This window comes from Heterocephalus glaber, unplaced genomic scaffold, assembly GCF_053883595.1.
Source record: "Heterocephalus glaber isolate CG9 unplaced genomic scaffold, H.glaber_assembly_v1.0 deba00000347, whole genome shotgun sequence".
NCBI classification, from domain to species: Eukaryota; Metazoa; Chordata; class Mammalia; order Rodentia; family Bathyergidae; genus Heterocephalus; species Heterocephalus glaber.
In genome coordinates, this window is record NW_028258143.1 from 48,623,631 (window position 1) to 48,647,730 (window position 24,100).

At 38.5% G+C, this 24,100-nt stretch overlaps 1 protein-coding gene across 5 annotated transcripts in view; it reads left to right on the forward strand.

Moving 5' to 3' along the window:
- Positions 1-24,100, forward strand: part of Cers6 (ceramide synthase 6) — a 299,942-nt gene that overhangs the window by 34,437 nt on the left and 241,405 nt on the right. The gene's annotated exons all lie outside the window — the stretch shown is intronic.

Sequence of the window (24,100 nt, forward strand, 5' to 3'; positions counted from 1 at the left end):
AGGTGCTCTTTGTAATAAAGGTATCTCATTTCACCATCAATTTTGAAAGATAGTTTTTCAGGGTACATCAATCTGGGTTGGAGGTTGTTTTCCTTTAGGGCTTGAAATACATCACTCCAAGCTCTTCTTGCCTTGAAGGTTTGCATTGAGAAGAATGCTGTGATTCTGATGGGATTTCCTTTGTATATGATTTGTTTCTTTTCTCTCACTGCTTGTAGAATTCTGTTCTTCTGTTGGGTTTCTGGAATCTTAACAGTTATATGCCTATGTGTAGATTTTTTTTGATCAAGGCTAGTTACGAGTCCTATATGCCTCACTTATCTGTATGTCAAGATCTTTTCCCCTGCTTGGGAAGTTTTCTGCTATCACTTCTGTGAACAGTTTTTTAAAATGTCATCTGCACTCTATCCTGTTTCTTCATTGACTCCAGTCAATCTTATGTTATTCTTCTTTGCATTGTCTAGCAGATGCTGGATTGATTTCTTGTGGTCCCTTACAATTTTCAAGAAATTTTTCTTTTCCTGGTCACTACTTGCAATCTTATCTTCTATATCAGAAATTCTGTCTTCACATTGGCTCATTCTGTTGCATAGACTTTCAATGGAATTTTTCATCTGGAAATCTTTTTGCATCTCTTTATGGATTCCATTTGTTTCCCATGTTGGGATTCCATCCTGCTCCTCAGCTCCTCTATTTTTTTTTATCTGTGTCCTCTCTAGATTTATTAGTCATGTCTTGCACAATCTCTGCTGTTATGTGAGAAAGTAGTTCTGATTTCATTTTTTCCAGATCCTCTTTTGTTGCCAGTTCAGGGAGTCCAGGTGGTTGAGTATCAGCGTGTTCCATCTCATTTCCCTTTAGGGTTGCTGTAGGTGATCTCAAAATCTGGTTCTGAGGCTTGTTTACATGTCTTCTCATTTCAGCTGGGGCAGGGGTGCTGCTGGTGCCCTGGCGGCTCACCTCCTCTGTGCCTGGAGTGGTGGTAGGTCGGCATGGAAGCCTCCTGTGCGCTGGGAGCTGGGGCATGCCGACCTGGAAGCCTCCTCTGCACTGGGAGCTGTGTACTTTCAGTATTTTTATTTTTGTTTTGTTTTGTTTTTTTTAGACAGATCTCCCTATGTAGTTCAGGCTGCCCTTGAACTCACTGTGTAGTCCAGGATGGCCTCAAGCTCAGGAAGATCCTCCTGCCTCAGCCTTCCAAATGCTGGGATTACAGTTGTGAGCCACCATGGCCAGCTATATATGTTTTATTTTTGAGACAGGGCCTTGCTAATTTTCCCAGACTGTCCTTGAGCATTGATCCTCCTGCTTCAGCCTTTTGAGTAGCTGGAATTAACAGGCATACACCATAGTGCTGGTGTCCTTTCATTTTCTTCACCATGTTTTTTTTTTTGGTAGTGGGAATCGAACTCGGGACCTTGCACTTGTGAGGCAGTGGCGGAACCACTAAGCTAAATCCCTGGCCTTAACCATGTCTTTTGCAGAGCAGAGTTTTTTAATTTTAACAGGACCAATTTATCCATTTTTCTCTCATACATTATGCTTTTAGTATGTAAAAAGCATGGTATAAAAAAAGTCACCACCAAACCCAAGATAATCTGGAATTTTACCTTTGTTATCTTCTAGGAGTTGTATAGTTTTTGCAATTTACATTTAGGTCTATGAACAGTTTTGTGTTAATTTTTATTAAATATGCCTAAATTAGTCTCTATTGCACATGGATATCTAATTATTCCAGAACCATTTGTTGAAAGACTAACCTTTCTTATTTGAATGACCTTTGTTCTTTTGTCAAAAGTTAGCTGGGTATGATAGTGCATGCCTAGTAAATCCTTGGCATTGTGGGAGACTGCGCAGCAGGATCGCAAGCTTGAGCCCCCCCTCCCCCCCTTAGTGCCTTGGGAGACCTAGTCACAAAATAAAAAATAAATAAGGGTTGGGAATATAGCCCAGTGCAAGGACCCTGGGTTCAGTCCTTGGTACTCCTCTGCACTAAAAGATTCATTAACTGTATCTGTGTGGGGTTCTGTTGTCTATTCCTAGACACTTTTGCCAACTTGCAATTATGTAGCAGTTTTTTTGGGTCTCTTCTCTTCTTGATCCTGCTTATACTACAAGTCATATTTATGTCCTTGGCTCCTCATGGTCCCTGCCTGTTTGCATAGTTAGCTTCACTCCTTGAAACATTTCCTTGGTTACATTGAAAGGAATGAGCAATATTTCACTTCCCCTTCTCTTTATCTACTTATTTATCATTATTTTTCATTGCTAAAGTCAAACCAATTCTAGTAAATGAGTTTAGTACTTTATGGAATCCAATTTATTATTATTATTATTATTATTATTATTATTATTATTATTATTTTTGTGTGGTTTCCAGGAATGAACTGCATCCTAAAAGTGAGGGATGTCTATATTGATAAAGCACTTTTTCTGTATGTTGCCTCATTTGTAAAATAGAGATAATACTCTTTACAGCAGAGTAGTATTGTTTTCTTAAAAACTCGAGTCACAAGATACATGTTAAAACATGAGGCCGGAAAGCCAGTGATGGTCTCCATGTACACCTGGGTTCAGTTCCTTTCTCTCTTAAAACACAAGTCATCTCCCTGTTTTAATTAGTGTATTCCTGTAAACATTGTACCGAAGACCCTGTGATCTATGTGTTTTAGACAACTGATGAATTTTCTTTGCAGAACTTTTTACCCTCTTTAAAAAAATCTTCTCTCTCTCTCATCTTAAAAAAAAAAAAGACTTGGCTCACTGGCAGAGTATTGGCAAAGCTATAATTTCACAGAGAGAACTTTTAGGTCAAAGCATTGATAGGTGCAAATCTCAAACCATTATCTTCATTATTATGATGTAAGATGCAGTGATAGGCCTGATGCATTTCATACTGCTGCTAATCTTCATAAATCTAATAAAGTTGAAAGAGGCTTATCTATCTGTATACTGTGTAGACTATCTGCTTTAGGTATGCTTACTCAAAATTTGCACTGAGATACTTTTGAAAATATTTTATTCTCAGGCTGCTTTTTTGAATTATTTCTTCTCTAGCACCACCTAAGTTGTAACTTCTCTAAACCACCTAAGTTGTGAGAACTTTTATTGAGAATCCTGTGCCATCCCTAAAGCCTATAAAATCTTCTCTTGACATATTCAACTTAACACCTTCCCCAAACATTTTGTACTTTAAATCTATTTGCTATAGATTAAAAAAAAAGTAAACTGTTGAGTTAATGTCTGTTTTAGATGGTAAATTCATAAAGGGAAGCAGTATACTGATGTGTTTGTAAATCATTGATGAATACAGCTTAATTCTTCAAAAATGATATCACGAGTAATGAAGAATATGTAGCCACTATAAGTAGTTATATATATAGCCACTATAAGTAAATATATTAATATAGAGGAATTAAAAATTGGGAGAGGCACATCAGAGATTGATTGAAATTATTATAGCCATTCTAGCTTTCTTCTCATTATTACATATGTGATATCCTCTAAAAAATTCCTGTACTTTTAATATATCAAGGCCTTTATATTTAAAATAGATTTCTTATTATGGTATACACTTTGTTCTTGTTATTTTAAAAAATTCTGACAAACTGTCAGATCTCAAGAATGAATGTGTTTAGATCATTTACATTTAATATAATGATTGTTATGTTGGATATATATATATATATATATGCCATTTTGTTTTGTTACTGTTACTTGTTCCTTTTTTCTCCTTTCTGTCTTACTTATTTAAATCTTTTTAGTATTTCATTTTAACTTATCTGTTGGTTTTTTTTGCTCTCTTTGAAAATATTTTTTCTGTATGTGTGTATGAATGCTCTAGGAATTACAATATGCCCATACCGACTTCAAGTAAAATGCAGGACCTTCCAAACATAGAAACTCCTTTATCTTTCTTCACTTAGCTGTATGTGATAATCATGATATGTTACTTCTATATATATTGATAATCCATTAATGTTGTAATTTTTGCTTTCAACAATCATGTATGTTTTAAAGAAATTAGAGGAAAAATAGCTTTTTATATTTACCTGGGTATTTACTCTTTCTATTGTTTTTTTAAAATTGTGAGTAGACCAGTTTCTTTCCAGTGACATTTACCTAAGTCTGAAATATTCCCATTAACATTTCTTTTAAAGTCTGGTGAAAACAAATTTTTTTTAGCTGTCTTTGCATCTAAAGATGTCATTTTTAAAGCTTTCTTTCTTGAGTATATTATTGATGGATTTAGATTTGTTGGTAGGTAGTATTTTTCTTCAGTATATTAAAGATGTTTTCCCAATGCTTTCTGACCTCTTCTGGTTTGAGAGGAGAAATCTGAAGTAATTCAAATCATCCTTCCCTGTGTATAATGTATAATTTTTCTTTAGCTGTCATAAATACTTTATCTTTGCTTTTAAGCAGTTGGTTATGATGTGTCTAGGTGTGATTTTCTTTGAAGTCATTCTCTTTGGAGTTTATAAGCTTGGACTTTGGATTTTTTAATAATTGGGAAATTTTCAGCAATTATTTTTTCAAATAGTTTTGCCAGTTTTTTTTCTTTTTGTTCTCTTCAAAAAACAAAAATACTCTCCAGTAAATAAATACCAGAGCTTTTGCTGTTCTCCTGTATGTCCCTGAGACTCTGCTCATTTGTTTTCTTTTCTTTCTGTTTGTTCTTCATTTGGGTTAATTTTATGGATTCTTCAAGTTCATTCTCTCTTTTCTCTGTCACTTCTGTTTTATTTTATTGAGCCATCCAAAGAATTTTAATTTCAGATATTTTCTATTTCTATAATGCCCACACAGTTCTTCTCTAGTTTGTTTCTCTTTTGAGAACTTCTGTTTTTCCATTCATTCCATTATCTCAGGGTTGGAACCTGATCGTCTTTTTTTATTAGAACTGGTTGTGCTTTGTTACTAGTTCTTTGTATGTGGAATGAATTTGGATTGTATCCTGGACATTGTGTATGGTATGCTGTGTAAATTCTGGGTCCTATTATTATCTTATGAACAATGGATTGTTTGGTTTTAGCAGATAGCGAAACTAGTTAGATTTAGGTTGAATTTCTGTCTCGCTTTTTGTGGGTAAAGGTCTAATTTCATTGCAGGTTTTAAAGTGTTTGCTGTGATGCTGCTTTGGATCTGTCTCATGCTTGTGCTTGTGGGTTAGTCTGGGACTTGGGCAGTGTTTTCATGCTTAGTTCTATTCTCAGGCCTTTCCTGTGCCTCTTTGGGTCTGTGTCATGAATGCACAGTTCAGGATGAAGGCAGGAATTGCACTGGTTTGTGTATAGAATTAGGATATTCCCTTCTCCATCTTGTTCCTCTCCTTGATTTCTCTCACCTCCAACCGTTTTTTGCCTGCAAGACTCTTTTTCCAGATGCCTGTGTCTGGACGGATAGGCCTCCATTTGGGGTGTTAGCTGTGCCCACTACAGTCTTCCTGCTCTCCCGTTGTGCTGTGGAACTCTGACTGGGTCTAAGTCACTCTCATCACTGGGACACACTGACTGAAACCCACACCCTAAAGGAGGAAAGATTTGTTTTGGCTCATGTTTTTAGTCCTTAGCTCGCTGGCTTTCCAAGGCAGGAAGGCATGGCAGAGAGGTATGGCAGAGGAGAGCTGCTTAGGGCATGGTAGACAGGAAGCAGAGCATGAAGGGGGGAGCCAGAAAAGGAGATAAGCCCTTCCAGGCCACCTACCTCTCCTTGAATGAGAGAGACATTGAGGAAGCTAGAAAGATAGAGCACAGGTCCTGAGTAGATAACTTGAAGTAATTATCTGCGGACTGAAATGTTAACAAACCAGGTGAATTGTGGCAAGGAGTCAAACTTAGAGAAGTGATCTCAAAAAGGTGAATTTTTGGGTTTTGAGTTTTGGTTTATATCTAGATGTTCCTCTGCTCTTTGTACACTCACAGGCAGGGCTTTGGGAAGGTGACTGGGTTGTGGAGGCTTATACCTTGACCTGTACCAATAACTGTATAAAAAGCCAGTGGATTTAAACATCTACGGTGTCCGCCTTATGGAACTTTTGGCAGTAAGCCCCAGACTCAATTTGTCAGTGCAGAAATAAAGCCCTCAGACACCAAGTCACTTTTACTTCTGTAGAAGTATTTGCTACCCGCCTAAGGCAAGGTAGCAAGCACACTGAGCTGCAGCAGCTCCTTATGTATCCTAAGGCCTGAGGGAGTAGCTGACCTTCTCCCCAGTGGCTGGCCTGAAGGTTCCTATTGTCTGGGGGTGGGGTAGGGTGGGTCCTGAAGAGTGGCTAAGGGTGGTTTCGCTCATAGGGAACTGAAAGTCCTTGGTGCTAGGTGTTCCTGGAGTCCAAGCCACAGACATTTCTCGTAACTGTAACAACTGCAACCTTGATGAGAGGGGTAGAGGAGGGCAGCCTAGGGTGAACTAGAGTTTAAGATGGAGGTGCTCCTGTTCTGTCCTTTGATAGAAAAGACAGGGCCACAGTCTCTTACAAAACCCCTACCCAACAAGCAGGGAGCTTTTCCTTTTATTCTAATAAACATACTGCTTGCTGCTTGCTGTCTTGTGGACTTCAATCTTGATTGCCCCAGGAGAAGGACCCAAGAGCTAGAGGGAGCTGGTTACAATCTGAGCAGAGCCCAGGTCCTAATGGCAAGTCAGGTATAAGCCTCCACAACCCAGTCACCTTCCCAAAACCCTGCCTGTGAGTGCACGAACATCTAGATATAAACCAAAACTCCAAACCCAGAAATTCACCTTTTTGAGATCACTTCTCTAAGTTTGACTCTTTGCCATAATTCACCTGGTTTGTTAACATTTCAGTCGTCAGATAATTGCTTTTGTCTTTTGGTGGGCAACTTTTGAGTATTGTACAAGTGCTTCTACTAAATCTAAAGGGCAGGACTTTTCTGGCATAAGCCACAACCTATTTTTCCCTTTGTTGCTCATCTTTAGCCCCAGGGACTCAGTTTCTGCAGTGCCCAGAGCTTCTAGTTATAAAACATAAAGGAAAGAGAGGCTGTATTGGATTTCGCTAACCATGGAGGGCCTGGAGCTTCTTCTTTTCCTTAGTTTCTGCTTTCGAAAGGACTTCAAAGAAGAGACTGCACGATGACAGTGAAGATGATGCCAAAATATATTTGAAGGGAGCTTGCAGAGAAGGTCCCTATTTTGCTAACAAATGACACTTTGGTGTCAGGTTAATTTAAATGTGTAATTTCCTTTCTCTTGCTATTTTGTAAGATGTTTAGTGGGAAAGGCCAAATGGAAGCCATTAGAATGGCCTCTACCTGGGAAATGGTAAATCAAAAAAGAGTATCACATCCCTGGAAGGATTGCAGAGATTAATTTGCAGGGATCAGTGACTTGAAAGATGCATGGGTGATGGTTCTCACCACATCCCAATTTAACTCTCTTTGGCCCATGCAGGAGAAAGACAGTGGATTACTGTAAGCTCAATCAAGGGATGACTCCAATTGCAGCTCCAGTACTGTATGTGGTTTCCTTGCTTGAGCAGATTAACACATCTCTTGGTGTCTGGTATATAGCTATTAATTTGGTAAAGGTCTTTTTCTCCATACCTGTTCATAAGGCCCGCTAGAAGCAATTTGCTATCAGCTGCAAGGCCAACAATACACCTTTGCTGTCCTACCTCAGGGCTATATCAACTCTCAAGCCCTGTACTATAACTTAGTTCACAGGGCTCTTTATCATCTTTCTCTTCCACAAGGTTTCACGTTGGTCTATTACATTGATTTTATGTTAATTAGACCAAGTAAGCAAGAGGTAGCAACCACTCTGGACTTGGGAAAGCAAAGCATTTGTGTGTCAGAGGATGGAAAACAAATCCAGCAAAAATTCAAAGTTCCTCTATCTCAGTAAAATGTATAGGAGTTCAGTGATGTGGGGCACACAGGGATATCCCTTCTAAGGGAAGTTTTTGTATCTGACCCCTCCTACAAGAAAGAGGCAAAATGGCTAGTTGACCTCTTTGGCCCATTCTTCACTTGGGTGTGTTACTCCAGCCCATTTATTGAATCACTCAAAAAGCTGCTGTTTTTGAGTGGGGCTTAGAACAAGACCTTAGAAACAGGTCTAGGCACCTGTTCAGGCTGCTCTGCCACTGGGTCCGTGTGATCCAGCAGATCCAGTGGTACTTGAGGTGTCAGTGGCAGATGTGGACATCCTCGGAGCCTCTGGCAGGCCCACATAGATGAATCACAGTGGAGGGCCTTAGATTTTGGAGTAAACCTCTATCATCATCTGCAGACAGCTCTGCTGTCTTTGAGAGAGAGCTCCTGGTGTGTTCCTGGGCCTTAGGGCAAACTGACTGCTTGTCCATGGGAAACCAAGTTACCATGTGACCTGACCATGAACTGGGTGCCATCTGACCCATCAAGTCATAAAGCTGGATGTGCACAGCACTGTCCATTATCAAAAAGAAGTGTTATATCCGCCACCTGCCTCACAAGCACAAGGTCCCGAGTTTGATCCCCGGTACAAAAAAAAAAAAAAAAAAAGTGGTATATATGTGATTGAGCCTGAGCAGGTCTTGAATATACAAGTGTTACATACAAATGCCCATGTTTTCTGCTCTTCATATATTATCTTCTGTTCCCCAGCATGCATCCATGGCCTCATGGGGTGTACCTTATGATAAGTTGACAGAGGAAGAGAAGACTAGGGCTGGTTTACAGATGATTTTTCACTTTTATGCAAGCGCCATCTGAAAGTGGACAATGGCAGCACTACATACAGCTCCTTTCTAGGACATACCTGAAAGATGGTGGTGAAGAGAAATCTTCACAGTGGACAGAACTTCAGGTCGTGCACCTTGTTGTACATTTTGCTTGGAAGGAAAAAATTGGCCAGATGTGTGATTATATACCAAATTATAGTCTGTGGCCAATGATCTGGCAGGATGTTCAGGGACTTGGAAGGGACTAGAAAGTTGGTGACAGAGACATTTGGGGAAGAGGTATATGGATAGACCTCTCCATACCAGTGAAGGATGTGAAGATATTTGTGTCCATGTAAATGCTTGTCAGAAGGTAAGCTTTAATAATAATAACTTTAATAATCAAGTGAGTAGGATGACCATTTCTGTGGATGACAGTTAACCTCTTTCCTCTGTCCTTGACCAATGGGCTTATGTACGAAGTGGTCGTGGTGGCAGGGGATGTAGGTCATGCCTGGGCTCAGCAACATGGACTCCCACTCACCAAGGCTGATCTAGCTACAGCCACTGCTGAATGCCCAGTATGCCAGCAGCAGTGACCAACACTAAGTCCCTAAAATGGGACCATTCCCTGGGGTGATCAGTCTGTGACCTGGTGGCAGGTTGACTATATAGACCACTTCCATCATGAAAAGGGCAGTCTCTTATCCTTATGGGAATACATACTCATTTCAAGTATAGATTTGCCTACCCTGCATGTAATACTTCTGCAAAAGTAACCACCCATGGGCTCAGAGAATTCCTTATCTACCATCGTGGTATTCCACGCAGCATTGCTCCTGACCAAGGAACGTACTTCATAGCCAAAGAAGTAAGGCACTGGGCTTATACTCAGGAATTCACAGGTCTTTCTGTGTTTCCTGCCATCCAGAAACAGCTGGATTGATAGAGTGGTTGAATGACCTTTTGAAGATACAATTATGGTGCCAGCTATGTGGCAATATCTTGTAAGAGTGGAGCAAAGTTCTCCAGAAGGCTGTATATGCTGTGAACCACCATCCAGTATATGGTGCTGTTTCTCTCATAGCCTGGATTCATGAACTCAGGACTTATCATTACCCCTGGGACCCAATAGCAAAATTTTTGCTTCTCGTTCCAGCGACCTTGTGTACTGCTGGCCTTTAAAAAAAAAAAAAATTCTTCTTTTGAGACACGGTCTCTCTAAGTCTCAAGATTTCCCAGATTGGGCTTGAATTTGCGACCCTTTATATCAGCCTCCTAGGGTGCTAGGATTACTGGTGTGAACCACCATGCCTGGATTCTTATAGTGCTTTTAAAACTAGGGGATAATTTGTGTTTTTTTTGGTGCCGGGGATCGAACTCAGGACGCTGCACTTGTGAGGCAGGCAGTGGAACCACTGAGCTAAATCCCCGGTGTCGGGATAATTTGTTTTAAAATCACCCTTATTAGCCTCTTGGATTCACCTTATTGTTAACATTTGATCTCTTTTAGCCTTTAAATAGGATAACCTGTGAAAACACTCAGGTTGGCCTTTGAAATCAAGTCATGAGATATATATTTATTCTTCTGTCTTCTATTTCCTCATCTCTTTAATTTCTCAGCTACCAGGATAGGCAGGTGCAGATTAGCAATGATAGGAATCAATTTTAGATGAGTACCCCTTAACCAGTGGGTATTACAGTCTTATTGTGGGCAGAGTTCTTGATGTTAGGTGATTATTGTTGAACTGATAAGATAAGGCTCCTGCATTGGACAAGACACCCACAATAAATACCTAAGCCATCCATAGTGTAACATATAGAAGAGATAAAATTCATGTAATTCAAAAAGACCACAACAGGTGGAAGCAAGTAGTTCGTTGCTAACAGCCTGATTGGTGTCAAGCTTGCTCAGATTAAGGATGAAAACTCCCTCTGTCCTTCACCTCTCCTTTCTAAGTCTGTAATCTGGTCTCACATTGCTCAACTCCCACATTTATTAGCTCTTGGACCTTGGATTGTTACTTAACTTTTCCCTGCCTCAGTTTCCTTATCTGTAAAATCAGGATCTGTGGCATCTATCTCATGGAGTTGTGAGAATCAAATAAACATTTAAATTAGAACTTGTGTCTAACATGTTGTAAGTACATGCAAATACTTAAAATAAGAATTTCTCACTGTTACATGGATGAGTAAATGGTCATTATCAGCTATCTTGAGTGAGCTGGACAGAGGATACATCTGTAAACAGGTTCTTCTGGAATTCTGCATTCCTTTGCTTAGGGTTGACTGCTTCTGTGATGTGCAGCTTGGCTCGTGGAATGTCTGAATGACAGAAATAAAATTGTCTTCTTCTGGAGCAAACTAACTGAAAACTATAGCCTTAAATCTGTGATAGTCTGACCTTCAGATTTCTGAATTATACTTGTCAAAGTCCATTTCAGTATTTAGTTCATATGGCAATAAATACAGTGAGAGGAGTAGGTTTAAAAGTTAACCATTCTGTTCTACTTTTCTTGTGTGGAGCTGTTCAACATTTGATCAGAAATGTTTTATTCAAAATCAAAACAATAGTGGATCACTTGGTTTTTACATTATCAGTGGTTAGCACAGTTGCAAAAAATGCAGTTTAGTTTTAGTTTTCTGCTTTCAGACTGCACCCATACCTTGGGTACACCGTCTGTAGCCTTTGCTTCCAGGTCAATACAAAGACCCAAAACCACATTTTTTAAACGACAAAGATAGCAAAACGGGCAAAACAAACAACACTTCCCCAGGGGGTCAAGGGGCTCGTCCTTTTATGTCTTGAACCCGGTTGGAGCTTCTCATGGTATTTTTGTACGTTAAGCATATTGTTAAGAGCATTGAAACTTGACAATGAGAAAATTATAAAGTAGTTTTTTCCCTAGAGTAATTATGACTCATGTGTACATTGTAGCTCCCAGTGGGTTTTCATGTAAAGTTTATTAATCTGTCTCATGGTCCTTTGAGGAGAGCAGTATAGTACTGTTTCCATTTTGCTTTTGCCTTTGTACTATCATCTGGTGCATTGGTTATTTTATTTTAATTATTTATATTTACTCAAAATTCAGTAGGTAAAAAAAGGTGTCAGTAGAATTTAGGTCTCCATTCCTAAACTGTCTGATAATCATCCAGTTTATCTCCCTGGAAGTAAATGTGTCTTTCTTTGCACTTAAAACACACACACACACACACACGGATGCACACATACATTCTTTTTCTGGTTCCCACTGCTGCCATGTTAACTCAATTGATGGACTCAGTGTAACCTTTTCTTGACAGTTTGCAACCATTATTATTAACATTGATTAAAGTTTTTAAAAACAATTATGTCTAGTAACACAAATTCTGTATCCCTAAACTTGTATGCTCTATTTTGAACTTGTTGCTGTTATTTATACTTTTCATGCTGTTTCTCTGAGAACTGTTAATTCCTGCTATCAACACACCTGTGTTCAAAAGTCGTCCGTCCAGCCTACCATTTCTAATCCAGTGTAGGCAGGGAAAGCTGACCTGTTTTATAATTGTGTCTCAAATGAGGTCAAGTGCTATGAATCACAGTCAGAAGTCAGCAGGGGAAGCTGGGAAATACTTAATGGAGCCAGATAGAATACTTAGGGAAGAGAAAACATGGCTGGCAGAGCAGGATCTTCTCGTTATAAAGAAGATGATCGAGTTGTGTTACAGTTTTGTTGAGTCATATTAGGAGAAATTAACTTAGATTTAAAAATTTTACAAATATCAAGTGAGCATGTTCATTGTACCATCAGGCAATTAGTGCTGTAAATCATGAACAAATCACACGTGTTAGGTTCTGATAATTATCACAGAAGCAAGTAAATAAGAAAGGAATTAAAGAAGTAAAGGAAAAACGACAGACACCTGCATGCATGTGTTGCAGGTGGACCTAAGCTAGTGAGATGGTCCCAAGGCAGTGCCTGTCTAACCTGTTCCAGGCAGAGGGGTGTCAGAGTGAACAGGGTGGGGAACAGGAGCAGGCTAGTTGGTGACGGGTGTGAATGGGGCAGGGCTGATCTTGTGGAGCCTTGGAGACCCCTGGGAGGCCTTGACATAGGACACCATCACTAGGTTGTGAGCAGTGGAGTGGTTTCAGTTCAAGTGAAATTTAGATGAATTATGGCTTTGAAATATCGAACCCAAGGATGCTCCCCACGGAGAAGTTGGGGAGGCCTTTATCAGTACTGATGGAAGAAGCTGGACACAGTGCACATACCTGCATTCTGACCTATTTGGGAGGCAGAGGGAGAGGATTGCTTGAGTCAGGGAGTTCAGGGCCAGTCTGGGCTACATAAGAAGACCCTGTCTCAAAAAACAAAACAAGGGCTGGGGATTTAACTCAGTGGTTCCTCTGCCTGCCTTGCAATCGCAAGGTCCAGAGTTCGATCCACAGTACCAAAAAAAAAAAAAAAAAAACCAAACCCAAAACCAAAAAACAACAGTCATGATGGAAGATTATAACTGATCTTGAATGGCAGCTCCTGGTACCAGGCCTCCCCAGGTCTATGCCCTGAGCCTTCCTGGGAGCTGTCTTCTAGTCAGTGTCTTTCGCCATTTCTCTCTGGCAGAAGACATCTCAACACCAAAACTAATGTGGGCTTCTTTTTATAAACATCACAATTTTGAAAACAGTTATAGTACTAAATGCACTCCAGCCTTTAAAACCCTTTTCTAAGGTGATCAGGACCCTCCTTGTGAAACATAGTGGCATTTGTTTCTCCTAATCCCCTCCACCTCCTAAACATTTTGTCTTCCTAATGTTTTATTCTTTCTCTCTTTGCTGACTCTCAACCTTCTGGTGTTCCCACCAGCATTGTGCCCTCTGCCCTTTGGTGTTCTTTCTTTATAAATGCCCTCGTGGTGAATTTGTTGCTGCTTTGACTTGAGCCATCTTTTGGAGGAGCCGTGGATCGCCACTGCCAGCTCTGATGTGTGAGCTCTGTGTTGGTTTATGTTTCCTCAGACTGATTCCCTGTTCCCCTTTCTTTTATTGGTGCATCCATTCTTCTTGTCTCAAAATAGAGCCCATCCTGACACACTTTTCTTTTTTATTTCTCTTCCAAATCTTATAAAACCTATTCTTGCAGTGTCTTTCAGGTTCACACTTTTTTCTCTTTTATAATAGATACTCCACATGCCCACCCTCTCCATCTTCTTCTTAGATTCCAGCCATGCCCCTGAGTAGCTGATTTTCCCTGCAGCCTCCCTCCGCTCCAGGCTTGCTGGCATAACAGTAAGAGTTCATTCAGCTACCGTTTATTATATACCAGGCACGGCAGGAGGCCTTGGAGGTGCAAAAAGGCAGGAGCCTGCCCTCAGCTGCTGGCACTGTAGGGTAAGCTGGATAAGCAAAGGACTGTCTGTGCTTAGTGCCAGGGAAGGGTGGGGGGTTGCAGGGAAGAGGAATGGGGGTAAGAAGTGCCAGATGGGGAGGGAGTTTGCAGTTTAAAATGAAATAGGAAGGGCTAAGAAGAGGACTTTGACCTTTTGTATTGAGGTAAAATACATATAACATAAAAATTACCACTTTAATCATTTTTGAGTGCATTATGTTGTGTTGCAAAGTACATTAACATTGTGGTGCAGCCACCACCCCTTCCTCTCTCCAGAACTTCATCATCATCCCCAGCTGGAACTCCGTACCTATAACAAAGACTCCTCATTTCTTTGTTCCCTCGGCCCTTGACAACTGCCATTTTGCTCTCTTTCTCTATGAGTCTGGCTATTCTAGGTATCTCGTAAGTGGAATCATACAATATTTGCCCTTTTGTGACTGGACGATTTCATTTAGCATGGTGTCTGTAGGGTCCATCCATGTTGTAGTATATGTGAGAATTCCATTCCCTTAGAAGGCTCAATAGTATTCCATTGTATGGATATACCATGGTGTGTTTATCCATTCATTTGTTGATTGGCATTTGGATTGCTTCACTTTCGGGCTGTTGTGACTAATGTTATGATCATGGGTGTACAAATATTTGAGTCACACTTTCAAATCTTTGCGTTATAAACCTACAAATAGAAGTTCTGGATCACATAGTAATTCTATGATTGAATTTTTGAGTAATTGCCATAGTATCTTCCACAGCGGCTGCACCATCCTACATTCCCAAGAATGCAGACCTAAAAGGTTATGGGGAGCAAGCCATGAGGATATCTGAGGAAGAGATCTTGGGAGAGGGAGCTTCACATTAAGGTTGCCAGTTTGAGAGTGGCTGCCAGGAGTGAGGCTTGTGGGAAACCAGTGCAACCGAAAGTGGGGAAGGTGAAAAAGTAGGAAATGAGATGAGAGAGGGAGCAGGCACTCAGATTACATAGGGCCTTGTAGCTCACTATCAAGACTTTGATTTTACAACTGGTGATGTATGGAGAGTTCTTAGAAAGTTACATCAACATCACTTTTATATTTTCTTAAAACATAGTTATCATCAACAGGTTAAATCCTGTCTTAGGTCAAATCTCATCTTAAAAATCAATAAGCCTTCCCAAATGCTTAGTATTCTATCCAAACTACTGTAATTGCACCTGTCCAATTCTGTTTCCCATAGCTTGCCAAAAATTTGCTCATGTGTAATGAGAGCTGTCTTGTCTTCTACCAGTTAAAATCATTTCCACCTCTGTATATGGCTCATGTGTGTTCTACCTGGAGTCTCCTCACCCATTTCGTAACATTCACTATGAGCTTTTCCTCACCTCATTGCTGGTTGCCTACATAATCATTATTGTTATTTAGCACAAACTCATTTTAGTTGTGCTTTTAATCTCCCCAGTTAGATGGTAAGACCCTAAGTTAAGGCCATTCCTCCTAGAGCTTTTGGTCTCCCCATAGTAATGATATAGTGATAGACAGTTATTATTTGGGTGTGTAAACCCAGCTCCTCTAAAAACAGGATAAGGGGGCCACATAGCACTTTTACAGTAAATGCTTGTCGGTAGGTTGATTTGTACTTCTTGGTAAACATATTATGGTAGTTTTTATGGGTGATAGAATTAAGTAGGTGCCAATTATGCTTTCTTATTAGCATGTCCAAATTAGCATTTTTAAAGGTGAAACATAGAGGGTATCTTTATATTTGGTTTACATTTTTAAAAAATTGGCTCATGGAAACCAAATCATGCTAATTAAACACTTATCCAACGTGTATCTTTTCATGTCAGAGAAAAGCAGTGGAGTAGGAATTCTTCATTTTAATTTTACTATGGAGAAAATTAACAGTGGTTTACAAAGTGTTAAAACATTCAGTGCAAGTACATTCATGTAAAAGTCTCACATCAGATACCGCGGAATTGGAATCTATTCAGTGTGAGGTTTGGGCTCACGCTCTGTGAGTCAGGACGAACTTCAGACCCCAGTCATGTGCCAGTATTTTGTGTTAAATTATATGGCCTGGAAATGATTCAGTAGGTTGTAATTAAGCCCCTCGTACCAACCTAACTACACAAAAAGCATTTTGTTCTATATCTACCATCCAGAATAGAAAATTATTAACATTTTTGCACCTGTAATCATTTTTGTTTCTTAAAGGAAATAAAACATTACAGATAAATTTACTTGGTCCAGTCTGATGTCTGTCTCCCATCTTGCAGTGAGCTACTTATTATGGATCCAGTGTGTCATCTTCTCATCTGTTTCTAATAGTTCTGCACATTCTGGTATTGTGTTCATGAATTAAATACTGTATTGTTTTATCAGTTTTGAAAACACGTGATGCATATAATAGTTGTCATTATATAATCTGCTTTTCTGAGACATTCCTTGATGTGGACCTAAGTTATTTATTTTAACTGCTATATAGTAATTCTGTTTTATAAAAGGATGTTTTGTTTGTCCACTTACTGATGAATGAATATTTTGTACATCCCTTTGGACATATATTAAGGACTTCCTATAGCCTCCATTGGTATCTGACTGTTGGTGACATGTTATTTATTGGGTACCTCACAACTGAGCGGGACACACCTGTATAGAAAGTAATGAGATTGGAGCAACAGTCCCAGTCATTGAGGGACACAGCTGAGCGCCAGGCCCAGTAGTTGCCCGTGTAAAGCTCTTGAGTCCAGTTGATGAATCAGATTCATAGGATTCCATGAGAAGATGTGCCCTCTTTTGCTGCTTCTCTGATATGATTAGCCAAATGACTTTTTGTCTTTGTTCAAATTTCTCATGAAGGAGGATCTGATTGATTGTCCACAACTACAGTAACTTTCACAAGGAATTGTAAAGCATTATATTGCCTGTAGCAGACTTGAGCCAACTAAGATTGTAAAGGTTTAGTGGCTGAAAAGATAGGCTTGTTTTCATATTGACATCCTTGTCAGTTAAATATATTGTCTAGATTATAATATATATATATGTCTCCAATGGATTATTTTCAATAATTAATTTTGAAATAATTCCAAACCTGCAGGAAAGCTGCCAAATGGAACAAAGAACTCCTGTATTCCTGGGTTCCTCAGTTGTTAACATTTTACTGTATTTGCTCTATTGTGTGTGCTTACTCTGTGTGTATGAGTATGGATGAGTGTGTCCATCTGAGAGTGTGTGTGAGCTCTTTAGTCTGTATTTTTAAATAAGAGTAAGCTGCAAACATGTTGTCCCATTACCTCTAAAGCACTTCAGTGGGTATTTCCTTCAAGCAGTGTTGTTCTACATAACCAGTGTACAACACTCCAAATTGGAACACGAACATTGGTACAATGCTACCATTCAGTTTATAATATCAACCTTGTGAACTCAACAATACGTGTTATTCCTTCTGGTCCAAGATGCTGTCCAATGCATTTAATTTTCATGACTCTTTGGATTCCTTCATTTGGAAAAATTCCTCAATTTTTCCCTGTCTTTTGTACCCATCACAGTTTGGAAAAGTGCAGGCCTTTAGTTATGTAAGGTGATGGATCTTTCTGATGTTTCATGAATAGGCTCAGCTAATGCATTTTCAGTGGAGGGCACAGTCAGGAAGCCAGGCTGCTTCCAGGGAATCACATTGGAGCCACAGGATGCCAACCTGTCCACCACTGGCAACGTTGGCCCATTATTTGGTATATGCCAGGTTTATCCATATTAAATTTATTATTTTTCTGCTTGTAACTGGATAATATTTTGTGGGGAGATTTTTGACGATTTTCCCAACATCCTGTTTCTTATCAAAACTCAATCCACCAATATTGAGTGATAACTCCCACTCAGATCAGCTACCTCTGTGATGATAGCAAAATAATGCTTCCATCATTCTTTCTACATTTGTTAGTAAGAAGATAATGAGAAACATCTGTCTTAGAACATATCCTTTCTTTAGGAAAGTTCTTTCAGAATTATAGCCATTAAGTATTTCAGGTTTGATTTTCTTGATACTATATATAAGTACTCTGGAGAATAGGTTAATAGATGCCTTAAACATTTGTTAAAACATGGGCTGCTTGTGTTATCTATCCTTAGACAGTTACCACTAAAACTATCACTAAATGTGAAGGCACTTAGTTCTTGATTTGCTCTAATCTGTCTATGATTGACACTGATTTAATGTGTTCCAGTCTTACTGTAAGAAAAGAAGACTTCATGCCTGAGAAAACACAAGTGGTGATACATCCTTTCTCCATAGTTTGGAAAACATTAATCTAAGATAGGATTGTCTGTCTCAGTGTCACAATGAACTCATAACTTGAAGGTACACAGAGTTGCATTTGCAGCAACATCTGGGTGAAATAGCAAAGCCTTCCAGGTTGAAACAATTGGGCTAGATTAAAATTGAAAAAAGATATGGGTTTCTTGGATCTTCAGGCTAGCACATTTTTCAAGTCAAGTTCATTTTCTCCTCAGACAAGGCTTCAGTGGGCACTTCCAACTGTAGCTCTGATTTAAGCTTCTGTCTTTCCATAAGCACCATCAATGTACCCTTAAGATAACTAGTATCTCTAATCGAATTACCATTAAGTGTTTTTCGATTTGGAGGCTGTTTTCTTCCTTTATATGTCTCATATCTATTTTGGGTTGCATTTGGATTTGACTTTTCAGATAGCAATTTAAGTGTTAATTCCATTTCCTGTATTGCTGTTTCTGTCAACTCAGACTAGGTATAATGGAGTTCACACCAGCTCCCTCTGGCTTAATAGCCTTTCTTCTTTAAGGTTTGAATAATTCTGTACTCTCAGTTGGCTTCTTAAATGCCCCTGATGATTTGATCAAATGCCCCTTTTAATGGACACAATTCAACATTTTTGAAACAGTTTTGCCACAAGTAATATTTTTAAAATTACTTTTTATGAAACAACAAAACCGGAGGGAGCAACAATTCTCTTCTCCCTTTTTATTGTAAAATTACCTAAGCTGAAAATCTCCTTTCATTCCAATCCATTAAGACAACCAATTTAATTCTGAACACATTAGAAATATTTGCAGCACTTTTCTTCCCACTCATTATTCCCATGCATTTATTTGAGTCTGCATCTTGGAAAATACTTCATCTAGGCACCAGGTCACCTGTAGGGAGAATAGGGGTGACCAGGCCTGTGTTCTGGTCCTGTGTCCCATTACTGAATAGCTCCAGCAGTGAGAGAGATTCATGCTCTGGGCCGCAGGGTCTTCATCTACCATGTGAATCTAGCATTAAGTAATCTTGAAGGTCTCGCTTTTGTGGTCTAAATATATTCTTGATGATGATAACAGATGTTGCATCTCAGTATCTGTAGACTACTTAGCTGTACTCATCTCATTTCATGTAAAGACTACTTGGAAGCTGGACTAGAAGATTTCTCCCCAAAGACAGCTGTGTTTAGATTTGTGTTGTTTTAGTTCCCATAGTGTTTATTTCTTTATTTCCTTATGTATAAAAGAGGGTAATTATAACAACATACCCCAAAAATATAATCACAAGAAAAATTATGAAAAAGATAAATTATATTTAATATATTAATTAGATGCAGTTCTTTTTCTTTTGCAATAATTACTTTAAAGAACAGCGATTATCTCTGTAAGAAAACAAGTTTACAACATGATTTATGTCCTGTGGGTATTGGTGGATGAACAAAACACAGACATTTGTTTTACCAGCAAACTTATCCTCAGGTCTTTATGTAGCCATTTCCTTTAATTCTAATGTTTTAAAGTGCAGATAAAATTTTTTTTTCTACTCAAAATGTAGGAGATTCTTGTGGACAGACTGAGGAAAAACCCTTGAATCTGATGCTGTGTATTCAAAGAAACATTCTTTTAGTCCTGTTTATAGGATCTTAAGTGGGTGGACTGTGATTTTAGCATGATACATTTTAGTTAACAGAACCCATAGGTTCATTATATGATAATTTGCTAATAAAACAACATGAAGAAAATGTGAAAATAGAAGCTCAGCTCTTACGTGATTTTAAAAAAGAATAGAAGTTGTGAACAACTGTATTTTAGCTAGCTTGGATATTTAAGGGAAGTAGTAGTAAGATTTTTTTCCTGTAAAAATTTGTTTTTGAAAGTAATTCATGTGCATGGTTAAAAAAGTAGCAGAAAAGTTTACTTATAATAGAAATCTTTTCTAGTTATTAAAATTTTAAACAGAAAAATTGAAAGAAGAGTGTAATAAACACTTTTCACATATATTCAACAATTAATATATAACATTTTGTTACATTACTTCTCTGTGTATATGTTTATGTGTATATATGTATGTACATTTAGAACTGGTGTGTGCACAAACATATATGTAGTATCTTAAGTTTTTCCTCATTGAAAATTAGTTTCAGATACCATATTTTTTTTTTGCTTAAATTCTTTTATTGGTACATTTTAGGTGTTCAATACATTTACATTTATCATTGGATGCTTGTGCCTGTACAGGATGTATCTTGGTTCTTATTTTTTCCCCATTTCCTGTCCTCCCTTCAACCCCTCCACCCTTCCCTATTTACAAAGACTTTTCCATTTTTTCCTTTTCTCATAATTTTTCCTTTCCCTTCCTTTCTTTCCACTTCCCCTCCCACTTCCCCTAACCCTTTGGACCTTTTCTTCCTATTTCAAATTATCAGTTATTCATTTTAATCATTTTAATCCTTTTTTACACTTTCAGTTTCTCACTCTAGAGAAACTATTCAGTATTTACACGTGTCTTATTTATTTCACTTAAGAGTATGGCCTCAGTATGCATCCATTTAGCTATAAATGTCTCTAGTTTCTCATTCTTTATGGCTGAGTAGTACTCCATTTTATAAAAAGAAAAAACACATCTTTATCCAGTTTCCAGTTGATGGGCACTTGGGCTGTTTCCATGCATTAGCTATTACAAGCTGTGCCGCTATAAACATGGGTGCACATATATATCTCTGTGGTATGATTCTTTTAATTCTTTGGGGAAGATAACCAGCAGGGGAATAGCTGGGTCAAATGGGACCTCTACTCTTAGTTCTTTGAGGTATCTCCATACTGATTTCCACAGTGGTTGCACCAGTCTGCACTCCCACCAACAATGGAGATGGGTTCCTTTCTCCCCACACCCCCACCAGCATTTGTTATTGGCTGATTTTTTGATAGCAGCCATTCTTTCTGGGGTGAGGTGGAATCTCAGTGTTGTTTTCATCTGCATCTCTCGAATGACCAGTGATGTTGAACATTTTTTCATATGTTTATTTGCTGCTTTTACTTCTTTTTTCTGAGAAATGTCTGTTCATTTCATATGCCCATTTTTGAACTGGGTCTTTGAATTTAGGGGGTCTGATTCTTTTCAGGTCTTTATATAGTCTAGATAGTAGTCCTTTGTCTGAGGTATAGCTGCTAAAATTTTTTTTCCCAGATTGTAGGTTGTCTCTTAGCTCTGTTGGTGGTTTCTCTTGCAGTGTGGAAGCTTTTTAATAAGATGAGATCCCAGTTGGTTCTTTGAGCTAGTTCCTGTGCTACTGAGGTTTTGTTCATAAAGCCTTTTCCTATGCCAATGTCTTCAAGAGTCCTACCTAACTTATCTTCCAGCAAGTTTAGTGTTTCCATTTTAATATTTAGATCTTTAATCCACTTTGAACTTAATTTAGTGCATGGTGATAGATATGGGTCTAGTTTTAACCTTTGGCAGGTTGAAATACAGTTTTTCCAATCCCATTTATTAAATAGGCTATCTTTCCTCCAATGAGGGTGGTTGGCTCCTTTGTCAAAGATGAGGTGGCTGAGTATGCCTGGAGTTGTTTCTGCATCTTCTAATCTATTACACTGATTGGTCGGGTGTGTTTCTTTGCCAGTACCATGCTGTTTTTAATCACAGTAGCTTTGTAGTATAGTTTCAAGTTGGGGATTGTAATACCCCTGCCATGTCTCTGTTGCCTAGAATTGCTTTTGTTATTCTAGGTCTCACATACCATATTTTACCCTTAAATATTTCAGGAAAAAATATTTCCTAAGAAAAAAGACATTTTCCTCCCAAATAATCACAATACCAGATCATGTACAAAAATCTGTAACATCTAACACTATTAAAACGTTCCCAATTGTACTACACAAACTTTTAAACTTCTTTTCCCATTTATTTGTTTGTTTTTTTAGACAGTGACTCACTGGGTAGTTCAGGCTGGCCTTGAACACTATGAAGCCCAGGCTGGCTTTGAACTTGTGGCAATCCTCCTGACTCAGCCTCCAGAGTGCTGGGATTACAGGCATGTGCCACTATGCCTTTTTAAAAGTGTGGATCCCATCATATTTTCTGTAATGCTTTTGGTTGTGATAGAGGCAACCACTTTAAATTTTTTCAGGTAGTTACCTCAAGATCACTAATTAATGAGTTTTGATAGTTATTTCTTAAATAATCAGTTAATGTGTAATATATTCACATTCTAGTCTGATAGCTGAGGATTTAACTTTTTTATGACTTCCAACATTGTCTTCATCTATGCTACCATTGTGGTTTTATCACTATTTTTAGTTAAATCAATGACCAGTGTTTATATTATCATCATATAACTATTGTTTTTATAAAACCAAGATCTTTCATTCCATTTCTTACTCAGTTTCTTTCCCTTTTCTCCTGTAGTTTGTGAGTTAAAAAATTTAGATTGCTTGCTTTTTCTACCATCATCATTACTCTCCTCATGCTGGCCTTTATTAAGGGCTTAATGTGCCTAAGAATATCCAAGTGTTTTATATGATTAACTAATTCAATCCTTATCACCACCTATGATGTAGGAATTATTACAGATGAGGAGGTTGAAAAATAGAAGTAAACTAAGCAAATGGTCCAAGGCCACTCAAGCATTAAATTTTAGAGCTGGGATTTGAACCAAGGCCCTCTGGCTTTAGGGGCCATGCTGTTTATCCTGTTGCTGTAGTATCTCTCACCACAGATTTGAGCACAGTGCTAAATCTCTCAAATCTTTTTTATTTTTTTCTGCCTTCCTCCAGCTTCCTGTCCCAATTTAGACTAATTGGTCTTCTGGGTACACAGCTGTCTTCTTGAGAAATCTTTGTTTTATCTTAGATCCACTGTTTCCTCTATTCCATGCCTTTTTCTTTTATGATTAGTTCTACATTTTGCTAGAGCACATCTGTAATAACTTCCTACAAAGGTTGTTGGGATGTTTAGAAAGTAAGTGTTGCAGGTCCTTGTATTTTTTTCTTCTAGTTGTTTGCATTATCTGTCCTCTTCCATTACTCTGATAGTTTGGTTGATTAGAGGATTCTGGGATCACGGTCATTTCACCTGAAGTGTTGCAGTTGTTGCCAGGTTGTCATTGTGCTTCCTTCTTGACTGATGAGAAGTCTTCTTGACTTTATGATTCTCTTTCCTTTGTATTTCTTGTTATTCTGGATATTCATGATTGTGGGACAAAGTTGGATTTGTTTGCCATTGTGCCGAACATCTGTGGGCCATTTGAGTCTGAGGACTCCAGTTTGACCAGGTTCTGGTGTTACTTCTTTCCAAAGGTCTTCTTTGATCGACTCTGTTCTTTTTTCTTGGAAACAGAACTCTTTCTAGTTTGCTGGAGCTTCTCAACCCTCAGTTTCTATAAGACTTTTCATTTTATATTTTTTAAAATTTGGGTATAATTTGCATATAGTAAAACTCACTCATCTTAATGTTCATTTCTATTAAGTTTTAACAAATACATTTAGTAGTGTAACCACCATCATGATCAAGGTAAAAGATTCACAATAAGAGGGGAGAGCAGAGAGAGAGAGAGAGGGAGGAATACTGTATTATTCAGCCTTAGAAATAAAGGAAATTGTGGTACCTGCTACAACATGGGTGGACCTTGGGACATTATACTTAATGAAATAAGTCAGTCACAAAATAACAACTATTTTATGATGCCATTTGCATGAAGTATCTAGAGTAGTTAAATTTATGGATACAGAAAGTAGCCTGTGGGTGAGTGGAGGTGGGATAGTGGGTGGGGCAAGTTATCTTTTAATAGGTGCGGAGTCTTCACTCAGTT